This window comes from Bison bison, unplaced genomic scaffold, assembly GCF_000754665.1.
Source record: "Bison bison bison isolate TAMUID 2011002044 unplaced genomic scaffold, Bison_UMD1.0 scf7180017863325, whole genome shotgun sequence".
NCBI classification, from domain to species: domain Eukaryota; kingdom Metazoa; phylum Chordata; class Mammalia; order Artiodactyla; family Bovidae; genus Bison; species Bison bison.
In genome coordinates this window covers 1141374-1152939 of record NW_011493897.1, presented here as the reverse complement: position 1 = coordinate 1152939, position 11566 = coordinate 1141374, and the positions used below count along the sequence as shown (strand labels likewise).

Here is an 11566-nt window from a genome sequence, read left to right as displayed (position 1 = left end):
GAAGATGGGCCAGGAGTGATGCAGGGAGGCGGGGGGAGCAAGGGAGATGAGGGGTGATGGCAGTCAAAATGGTCCTATACGTAGAGGTGAGGGGGTGGGTGACTGACCTTATTTCTTCACTCGTGACCCCCTCACCCATTTCTATTCTGTTCTATTCCTCCTCGGTTGTTGATGGCTGGGGAGACTGTGACGATTATTCCTAAACTCTAGATTGTGTACTTTGGTAGAAAAAGCATTGGTCTGAGAATGAGAAACTTTGGGCTCTAACCTCTGCAAGGCTGGGCCAGGCCCTGTGCCAGAGGGGACCCAGCACAACAGGAAGTCCCCTGGCTCTGCAGCAAACTCTCCATGATTGCCAACCAGTGCTGGGCTACCCAGGAGCCCTAATTGGGTTGGGGGAAGTTTTTCATGACTAGAGTCCCTCTCCACTTGTGTGGACAGGGAATTCCTGTTTTGTAGTACTCTGTGCCCCACCCCCAAATAGTAACAGGACTTCTGGAGTTTGAGGTCCTTTCAGTGGACAAGGAAACCATTGTCTGGGCTTTGTCAGGTGAGACATACATCAGGAACATGTTGTTATTCCATTGAAGTATTCAGCTTTCAGTATTCATAATGAGTCAATTCCAGGAGCCTGTGGTATAGAAACCCTTGTTGAGAAGGGAGGTCTTTCATCCCCTTTCCATGTCTCTCACCAGCATCCTGGTCACAAGGCCAGCCCACCACGGCCCACAGGACACCTGGCCCTGCTGACATAAACTCTTAAATTGGACCTGGTATCTGGTAACCCAGTATCCTTCTTTGTTGTCCATACAATAGTGGTCAAATTTATGACCTCCTTGTTCCCTAAAAAGGAGATTTGTCCATGCTTGTCTCTGTGGGGTACTTAGAAGGTTGGCTGTGAGGGCATTCAGCATTTCTCATCATCCAGCGATTATATAACAAAGATTGTTATGAATGTGAAGAGGAGTTAAACATAACAGGGCTGTAGATGCATAAAGGTGGGCCCCCTGAGCCCCAACAGCATAGATATGTATTCACACTGGTTACTGCAAAAACCTCAAAGTTTTGCAAAGACCTGAGGGCTAGAAACTGAATCATAGAGGGCTTCTTTCTCACAGTGAGTTGGCATCTGTGCATCTTGTAAATAGTTGCCTAAATCATTTTCCTAAGATGCCGCGTCTGATCCCTCCCCACTGAGCATCATTGTATGGTAGGCACTGGGGGCTGACGTGCCTGAGTGCCGGCCTCCTCTCAGGAGAACACGCTCTGCTGAGGCCCCACCCCTGAGCCAGAGCCGACCGACCGCACCAGGTGCTGCAAGTCACCCAGAAGTGAGAGGACACCCAGGAAGGAAAGCGGGAAGAGAGGCCGACCCGTGCACCAGATACTGCTGGGCACTTTCAGGAAAGGTGACATTTGAATTGAGCATTTAAAGAAGAGAGAATTTCAAAAGGTAAGTGCTTTTCAGATAGAAGAACAACAGGAATGAACCAGGAGTGGGGACACTCGGGGCTTGTTTGGAAACCAGTGAAATGGCTGAGGTGGCTAGAACGTAGGTTGCTTGCTGGCTGGAGGGGCAGCCCCATTGACCACAGTCTCCCAGATGTTTATCTTGTCAGCCTTCACGTGTCTGAGGTGAGTCCAATCACACAATTTAACAGCTGATATATTGTTTCCAAGATATTACTATAAAGTGCTCCATGTTAAAAGAAAATCTGGTTAGTTGTTAAATCATACTTGTATCTCACTTCTGTAGAACTGTGAGGTCTTAGAACTGGAAGGGACAAACACAGCCATCTAGTCCAGTCCCTGGCAGGGTGTAGAAGCTTCCTTGTCAGTGGTTCTCAAAATTGAGTGTGTATCAAAATCACCTGGACAGTTTGGTAAAATACACATGTCTGGGCCCAGCCACAGAGTTTCTGATTCAGTAGGGTTGCGGTAGGGTCCACGGATCTGGGCTCCTAATAAGTTCCCAGGTGCTGCTGTTGCTGTAATTCTTGACAACTAAGTTATTTAATACTTCTTGAATCCTCGGCTTCCATCTCTAGTTGTGTGTGGCTCCTGACCACTCTCAGCACCCACCCACTATTTTTTGTTGAACCCTCCAGTTGTTTGAAAATTCTCCCTCTTGTTGCCTTCAGAACTGCCTTCCTTTTACTTCCACCCAACCATTGCTCCTAATTCTGCTGAGAGCACCACACAGAACGTGTCTGTGGATGGTGGTTGAGTCACAGGCCTGGGCTCATCTCCTTACTCTCCCACTAGGTATGTGACCTTGGGCAAGTCTCTCAGCTTTTCTGGATTTTCCTGATCTGTAGAATGGAAATAACATGTTTCTAAAATATCTAAATAAGATGTTTAGATTGAATGAGAAAGTGTGTATAAAATAATTAGCTTGTTTTTTGGGCACATAGTAAGTACTCAGTAAATGTTGAGTTTTAGCATTACCCGGATTTCCTTCTCCATGTGTGTACATGCTTAGTCTCTCAGTAGTGTCTGACTCTTTGCGACCCGATAGACTGTAGCCCACCAGGCTCCTCTGTCCATGGGATTCTCCAGGCAATAATACTGGAGTGGATTGCCATTTCTTTCTCCAGGCTATCTTCCCAACCCAGGGATTGAACCCAGGTCTCCCACATTGCAGGTGGATTCTTTACTGTCTGAGCCACCAGGGAAACCCTTCTCTACTGGGATCTCATCAAATCACTGAAGAAAGTTAATCATTTTAGCTAACATTTCTGCTTTCTGGGATAAATATCTTTAGTTTCTTCACCTATTCCTTATGGCACAGTGTCAATATTTCCTTCATTTTTGTTACTCTGCTCCAAACAGAGTCTGGTTTGTACAGTTCCCTTGTCAAGTGTGCCTGGGGCTCAGACCTGCCACTGGCCTCAGCATAGTTGGAGCCTAGTATACTCAGTGCCGCCAAAGATCACTAGCTTTTGTGGCTAACTTCCACATTTCACTTGACCCCATCAGACTTTTAGGCAATGAAATGCCTGAGGCCACATCTGCACATAAGGAAAAATTTGTTATTTTGTCACATTTCCCCTTGAAGCTCCCCTGGCTGCCTCTGCATGGGGCTCTTACTGTGTGTGGGGTGTTGGCTGGGGACATCACTCTGATCCTGGGTCTGACCTGGGGCTTCCGCTTGCTTTGTGACTGCCTTGAGAGCAACCTGGGCAACAGGCCATGTGAAGAAGCATGTCAGAGGCTGACGGAGAAAAGGGATCTACTTCTTTTCTCTGTTTGGCCTCTGCCTCTCCTGCCTCCATGGGCCTGGTGGGAGACCCAGCGTCTCCCCTGGGGAAGGGTGAACTGACCCCTTTGGTACAGCCAATAGTTTTCTGGAAGGAAACCAAACTTCAGGGCCAGAGGGCATTTAGAGCAAAGCTGTGTAGGCATTTCAATCCCCACCCCCTGCCTCTGTCTCTACTGGCCTCTTGCCCAGAGTCCTTGGTAACATCATGAGGAGAGAGTCAGGGCTGTTTTTTATGGGGATGGCATGGCAGCTTCAGGGGTGTAGGTATTAGGGTGACAGGCAGGCTCTGGGAGCAATGCCTCTCACAGTTTCAATCCCAATTTCCAGTCTGTAGTGAATGGCTTACTGGGAATAATGACCTCAAGTTTTAAACTGAAGGCAGAAAAAAATCTGCCCAAGTCACTGGTGTCAAGAGAGAGTCTTACCTCTTCCTGGTCACAGAGGACACCAGTTCCTTTGCAGCCAGGCCTCCCTCCTGCAGAACTGCTGGCTTGGCAGCCTGACACTGCCACCTGCTCCACATGCTGATCCATATGGCGATATACCAGGTTTTTTCAGGATACAGCAGCCTGGTGGCAGAAATGGCTGCAGTCACAGCTCTGTGTGTCTTCTGGGCTGGGGTGCCCCCTCACTGCCACCACAAAGCCACACTGTGCCATGTGAGCAAATAGGAAGACGGCTCCTTTCTGCAGTTCACTGCCTATTAGACAGCAGAGTCACACAGAATGTGGCTTTGAAGCTGCAGATCCCCATCTTTCTCTGCTTATGGCCTCTTGACAGCTGCTCCGCAAGTGGCAGGTGTGGGTTCCAGTCCTGAGCTCTGTTGTAGCTCTGCTTAGCTCTGTCTTTGGCCAAAGGAGTCGAGGAAACTAGCCTCCTGCATTTTGTGACATCTGCACTTCTTCAGCCTTCCTACAGCACCTAGGAATCTCAGGCCTGCTGATGCCCAAGTCTTTGAATCAGGGACTTAGCATTTTGTCCTCCAGAATATTTCCAGGCTGATCTAGGGGAAAGGAAAAAGATACTGTTTAGCAAGGGATCCATTGCTGAGGGTAGGATTTCAGCACTCGTGTAGCTGGGGGCATAGAGGCTGTATACCACCTTATGGCATATCAGTTGGGATCATCTTTAATCTGACTGGGGCTCCTGAGAAGAGGTACTTTCTTCAGTGGATAATGAAGGTGAGTATTGTATGTGTGTGTGTGTTTCTGGCATGTTAAAATTCTAAGCAATGGGGAAAAATAGCATGCACATGAATTAGTTGTTTCTCTTAACTAGAGTGTCAAGAAGTCCTGAGACCATCCTGAAGGAGGCAGTACTTTGAGGCAGGGGTGTCTTTTAAATCATGCCACAGACTTGGGTCCATTAATCTATTCCTTGTCTTGATTCTCTCTCACTGGCCTTTCACGCCTGAATGGGATGATCCTTAGTCTCCCTGTGAGGACTGGAGTCAGGCTGAGGCTGTGGCCTTGAAGTCTCTGGCACTTTCCTTGTTTACCTGTCCCTAAGCTTGTCCCTTTGGGGCCCCTGAGAAGCTGGAAACTTCCCAAGGACCGTTGATCCTCCATTTCTGTGTCTTTCAGAAAGAGGTAAGGATAGACCCTAATCGGTATTCCAAGAGTGCCCAGACTTTGATACATTCAGGAACGGAGGACATGGCCAGTTCTTGCTCTGTACCTGTTTCCTGCCCCCGCCCCAACCAGTGGAAAAGTACTGTGTATTCTGACCCCTCAGCTGGGAAAGGGAAGAGGGAGGGAATAACTACTGAAGTATCCTTTGTAGCCTACTTGCAAGTATTAATAAGTCACAGCTCTCTAGGGGTCCTCAGACCTGCCAACCTGCTACCTGGTTGCTGAAAAAACACTAGAAAGTTTAACTCAGCAAACATGTGGAGCCACAGTGTGTGAACCAGCTGAGGACCATGACTTTGCCCTTCCTCCTGCCCATTGCCTGGTACTGCTGTAAAACATTTATCTCAATTCTGTATCTGGACCCTGGCCTAATAAATTCCTCCAAAGGTATGCAGCCTAAACAGAATGCTTCTTTGGGTGTTGGATGAGGCCAGAGTAATCTAGGGAGTAACAGAGGAGATTGTCATAAATATTGACTCAGGGGCAGAAAACTGCTGGAGCTTAAAATATCAGGCTCCGGGTAAGTTAATGAGCTACTAAAAAGACAAGGATAATCAGATCTGAAGTTGGGGTAAAAATATGAACGTATCAGGGATATATCTGAAATGTAAAGGGCGGAGGCTAGAATCTTGTACTAAACCAGGCAGACTGGTGTAGTAGAAGGACATTGGCCTTGGATTTATTTTTTATTGGACTATAGTTGATTTGTAATATTAGTTTCAGGTATACAACATAGTGATTCAATATGTTTATAGATTATAAGCCATTTAAAGTTATTGCAAAATAATGGCTATATTTCCCTGTGCTGTACAATATATTCTTATTGCTTACTTATTTTGTACATAGTACTTTTAAACTTTTAATCCCATATCCTATCTTGCCCCTCCCCCCTTTCCTCTCCCACCTGTAACCACTAGTTTGTTTCTACATCTGTGAGTCTGTTTCTGGTTTATTATATTTATTTATTTGTTTTGGTTTTTAGATTCCTCATGTAAGTGATAACACACACAATTTGTCTCTCTCTGTCTGACGTATTCCACTAAGCATAATGCTCTCTAGGTCCATCTGCACTGTTGGAAATGGCAGAATTTCATTCATTTTTATGACTAGTATTCTATTTTATATACCACATTTTCTTCATTTATTCATCTGTTGATGGATACTCAAGTTGATTCCATATCTTGGTTATTATAAACAATGCTGTTATGAACATTGGGGCACATGTATTTTTTTTCAAATTAATGTTTTCACTTTTTCCAAATGTTTGCCTAACAGGAGAATTACTGTATCATATAGTAGTTCTAGTTTTAGTTTTTTGAGGAACTGCGTATTGTTCTCCATAGTGTCTGCACCAGTTTACATTCCCACCAACAGCTGAAAGGTCTCCTTTCTCAACACCTTTTCCAGCATTTATTATTTATAGAATTTCTGATGATAATCATTTTGACAGGTGTGAGGTGGGATTTCATTATTGTTTTGATTTACATTACTCTGATGATTAGTGATGTTGAGTATGTTTTCATACACCTGTTGGTCATCCATATTTCTTCTTTTTTGAAAAATGTCTATTCAGGTCTTTTGCCCATTTTGGAATCAGGATGTTTATTTTGATATTGAGTTGTATGAGCTGTTTATCTGTTTTGGATATTAATCCCTTATCAGTTATATCATTTGCAAATACTTTCTCCCATTCAATAGATTATTTTTTCATTTTGTTGATGGTTTCCTTTACTGTGCAAAGCTTTTAAGCTTTATTAGGTCTCATTTAAAATTTTTTTTCTTTTCTTTTACTTTAGGAGATAGATCAAAAAAATATTCCTACAATTTATGTCAAAGAGTATTCTGCCTATGTTATCTTCTACAAGTTTTATGGTTTCAGGCTTACAATTAGGTCTTTAATTCATTTTGAGTTTATTTTTATATAAGGTATGAGAAAATGTTATAATCTCATTCTTTTGCATGTAGCTCTCCAGTTTTCCTAGCACTGCTTATTGTGGACACTGTCTTTCCCTCATTGTATGTCCTAGATTAATTGCCCTCGTGTGTGGATTTACTCCTGGGCTCTGTGTTCTGTTCCAGTGTATGTCTTGTGCCAGTACCATACTGTTTTGATTACTGTAGCTTTGTAGTACAGTCTATAGTCTGAAGCTAGGGGTGATAATTTCAGCTTTGTTCTTTTTTCTCAAGATTGCTTTGGCAATTCAGGGTCCTTTGTGGTTCCATATAGATTTTAGGATTATTTGTTCTAGTTCTGTGAAAAAGGTCATGGGTATTTTGATATGGATTGCATTAAATGTGTAGATTACTTTGGGTAGTATGGACATTTCAACAATATTAATTCTTCCAACTCAAGAGCATGAGATAACTTTCTATTTATTGGTATCATTAATTTTTTCATCAGTGTTTTGTAGTTTCCAGTTATTTCACCTCCTTCATTAAGTTTACTCCTTGGTACTTTATTCTTTTTGATGAAATTTTGAACAAGATTGTTTTCTTATTTTCTCTTTCAGATAGTTCATTATTAGTGTATAGAAAAATAGCAAATTTCTATATATTTACCTTGTATCCTGCAACTTTACCAAATTCATTTATTAGTTCTAACAACTTTCTGTGGAAACTTCAGGGTTTTCTAGTGTCATTTGTTGTCATTGTTATTCAGTCTCTCAGTCATGTACCACTCTTTGCAACCCCATGGACTGCAGCATGCCAGGTTTCCCTGTCCTTCACTGTCTCCTGGAGGTTGCTCAAACTTATGTCCACTGAATTGATGATGCCATGCAAATGTCTCATCCTCTGTGACCCCCTTCTCCTCCTGCCCTCAATCTTTCCCAACATCAAGGTCTTTTCCACTGAGTTGGCTCTTCACATCAGGTAGCCAAAGTATTGTCAAAGTATTATCTAAGTGTAATGTCATCTGCAAATAGTGAATTCTACTTCTTCCCTTCTAATTTGGATGCCTTTTATTTCTTTTTCTTTTCTGATTGCTGTAGCTAGGACTTCCAATACTATGTTAAATAGAAGTGGTGAGAGTGAGCATCCTTGTCTTATTCTTGATCTTGGAGGAAAGGCTTTCAGCTTTTCACCATTCAGTATGCTGTTAGTTGTGGGTCTGTCATAAATGTCCTTTATTATGTTGAGATATATTCCCTCTATACTAACTTTGATGAGACTTTAAAATGAATGGATGTTGAATTTTGTCAAACGTTTTTTCTGTGTCAATTGAGATGATCATGTGATTTTTATCCTTCCTTTTGTTAATGTGTTTTATCACACTGATTGATTTGTAGATATTAAACCATCTTTGTATCCCTAAAATCACAAGTTTTTTATTCATGGCTCTGCTCTGAACTTGAGGTTAATTGACTTGGTTAAGTCACTTCATCTCTTTGAGTCTTTTTACATAGTAAAAAAATTGAATTGGTACAACTCAATAACAGAAAATCAAGCAATCTGATTAAAAAATGGGCAAAGGACTTGAATACACATTTCTCCAAAGAAGATATACAAAAGTTTAATAAGCACATTTCTATTCTTTCAGGAAATACAGATCAAAACCATAATGAGATGTCATTTCACACCCATTAGGATGACTGTTATTTAAAAAATACAGAAAATATCAAGTGTCAGTGAAGATACAGAGAAATTGGAAGCTTTGTGCATTGTTGATGATAATGCAAGTAGAGCAGCTGCTGTGGAAACACAGTATGGCAGTTCCTCAAAAAATTAAACATAAAATTGCCATACAATCCAGCAAATACACTTCTGGGCATATACTCAAAAGCACTGAAAGCAGGAACTCGAACAGATGTCTGTACACTCATGTTCATAGCAGCATTATTCACAATAGCCAAAAGTAATCCACTCAACACTGAGTGAATACATAAAATATGGTGTATACACACAATGGAATATTATTCAGTCTTGAAAAGGAAAATTCTAATACATGCTAAACATGGATAAACCTTGAAGATATTTGCTAAGTGAAATAGGCCAGTCACAAAAAGACAAATACCATGTGATTCCACTTGTACAAGGTACCTAGAGTAGTCAAATTCATAAAGACAAAGAGTAGAATGGTGGTTGCCAGATAAAAATAAAAATGGACAGTTGTTTAATAGACGTGTAGTTTCAGTTTGGGAAGATAAAGAGGTTCTGGAGATGGATGGTGGTGATTGTTGCACAACACTGTGAAAGTACATAATGCCTCTGACACTAAAAAATGGTTAAAATGGTAAATTTTATGTTATGTATGCTTTTACCACAATAAAAACAATTGAGGTGGAGAGATCCAAGATTCTTGAAGTATGCCAATGCCAAGATAGAGATCCCTTCCAATTGTGGATACTGTGTTGCCACCTGAGCAGGCATCACCCCAAGTTCTGACTGCTGTTTGGACATTACATAACAGAATCCCTGGATGAAGACAAATGAACTACAACTGCACACAACAACACGGATGAATCTCACGAATATCATATTGAATGAAATAAGCCAGACCCGAAAGGAATACACCAGAGCAATTTACTGAAAAAAGACCTGCCTCTTCCTCTGTTTTTGTCATATTGCTTCTATTTGTATGGGTCTGTGTGGGGGCTTTTTAGTCTGTTCCAGTGTTACAGTTTACCTTGTGGCCATGTCATGTTGTAATTATTGTTTCTCTAGTATCTTGTTATCCAGGAGAACAACTCCTTCCTTATTCTTATTTTTCAGAATCAGCTTGTCGAGTTTCACCAAAAAACAAACATGTGACCAGACAATCCCTGTGGGAAATTTGATTAGAAATACAATAATCTGTAGATCAGTTTGGAGAACTATCTTAGTGCTGAAGTTTCAGTCAATGGATATGGTAAAATCTTCATTTGCTTAAGTTTATTTGGTTGCTCTAAATGATTTTTTAAAATATTTTTATTTGTTTTTTGGCTGTGCTGGGTCTTCATTACTGCCTGGGCTTTTCTTGTTTGCAGAGTGCAGGGCTTGTCTTTAGTTGTGGTGCACAGACTTCTTATTGCGGTGGCTTCTCGTTGCAGGGCACAGGTTCTAGAGGGCGTGGGCTTCAGCAGCTGTGGCATGTGGGCTCAGCTGTTGCAGTTCCTGGGCTCTAGAGGGTAGGCTCAACAACTGTGGCACATGGGCTTAGCTGCTCTGTGCCATGTGGGATCTTCCCAGATCAGGGATCCAACCTAAGTTTCCTACATAGGCAGGCAGATTCTTTACCACTGAGCCACCAGGGAAGCCCTCAGTGATGTTTTCTAGTTTTCTACAAGCATACCCAAATATTGATCCCCTCACCCTCTGGGGAGTCTGGGCAAAGCTTGGGATAGTTGGCCCTAGGCAGGTCACTCCAGGCTTAAAAAGCCTCATCTGTTTACTCTAGTGATGAGCTATGCAACTGTTACCAATTTCTCCATGTGACACGATAGGAAAAAAAAAAGGAAAGCATTGGGATGTCTTTTTACTTCTCTGTTCCTGACCACTTGCACAAAATGCTGTATGTGTGTGGGCAAAAATGCCATCCATGATGCCCCAAATGTTCTGAACTCTCAAACAGAGTTGCCCACTGTGTACTTCTAGCCCGTTTATTTCCATGAGCTTGCTTCTACAACATGTGCCCATAAATTAAGAGGTCTTGTTCTTGCAAAAACCACAATAATGTTATTTTCTATTGAGGATTCGTCAGGTTCTGGGTAGTCTACAAATGTCTTTTTAAGTCTCCAAGAAATACTCTAACGTTGTTAGTATCTGTTCTTCATAGAAGAAAAAACTGGAGTTTTTTTTTTTAATAAATTTTTAAGAATTGAAGTATAGTTCATTTACAATGTTGTTTTAGTTTCTGGTATACAGTGATTCAATTATATATCTCGATCTCTGTATAGTTATATATATATATAATTTTCACATTCTTTTTCCTTATAGATTATTATAAGATATTGATTATAATTCCCTGTGCTATACAGTAGGGCCTTGTTGTTAATTTTATATATAGTAGTGTACTCTGATGATGCTGTGAAAGTGCTGCACTCAATATGCCAGCAAATTTGGAAAACTCAGCAGTGGCCACAGGACTGGAAAAGGTCAGTTTTCGTTCCAATCCTTAAGAAAGGCAATGCCAAAGAATTCTCAAACTACTGCACAATTGCACTCATCTCACACGCTAGTAAAGTAATGCTCAAAATTCTCCAAGCCAGGCTTCAGCAATACGTGAACCGTGAACTTCCAGATGTTCAAGCTGGTTTTAGAAAAGGCAGAGGAACCAGAGGTCAAATTGCCAACATCCGCTGGATCATGGAAAAAGCAAGAGAGTTCCAGAAAAACATCTATTTCTGCTTTATTGACTATGCCAAAGCCATTGACTGTGTGGATCACAATAAACTGTGGAAAATTCTGAAAGAGATGGGAATACCAGACTACCTGATCTGCCTCTTGAGAAACCTGTATACAGGTCAGGAAGCAACAGTTAGAACTGGCCATGGAAAAACAGACTGGTTCCAAATAGGAAAAGGAGTACGTCAAGGCTGTATATTGTCACCCTGCTTATTTAACTTCTATGCAGAGTACATCATGAGAAACGCTGGGCTGGAAGAAGCACAAGCTGGAATCAAGATTGCTGGGGGAAATATCAACAACCTCAGATATGCAGATGACACCTTCCTTATGGCAGAAAGTGAAGAGGAAC

At 41.8% G+C, this 11566-nt stretch overlaps 1 protein-coding gene across 1 annotated transcript in view; it reads left to right on the top strand.

Annotated features, from left to right (window-relative positions):
* The first annotated feature begins 1277 nt into the window (after window positions 1-1277).
* Window positions 1278-11566, top strand: part of PDZK1 (PDZ domain containing 1) — a 63546-nt gene continuing 53257 nt past the window's right edge. Inside the window, exon 1 of the mRNA XM_010833250.1 lies at window positions 1278-1453. The gene's annotated coding sequence lies outside the window, so the exon portion shown is untranslated. The remainder of the gene's footprint in view (window positions 1454-11566) is intronic.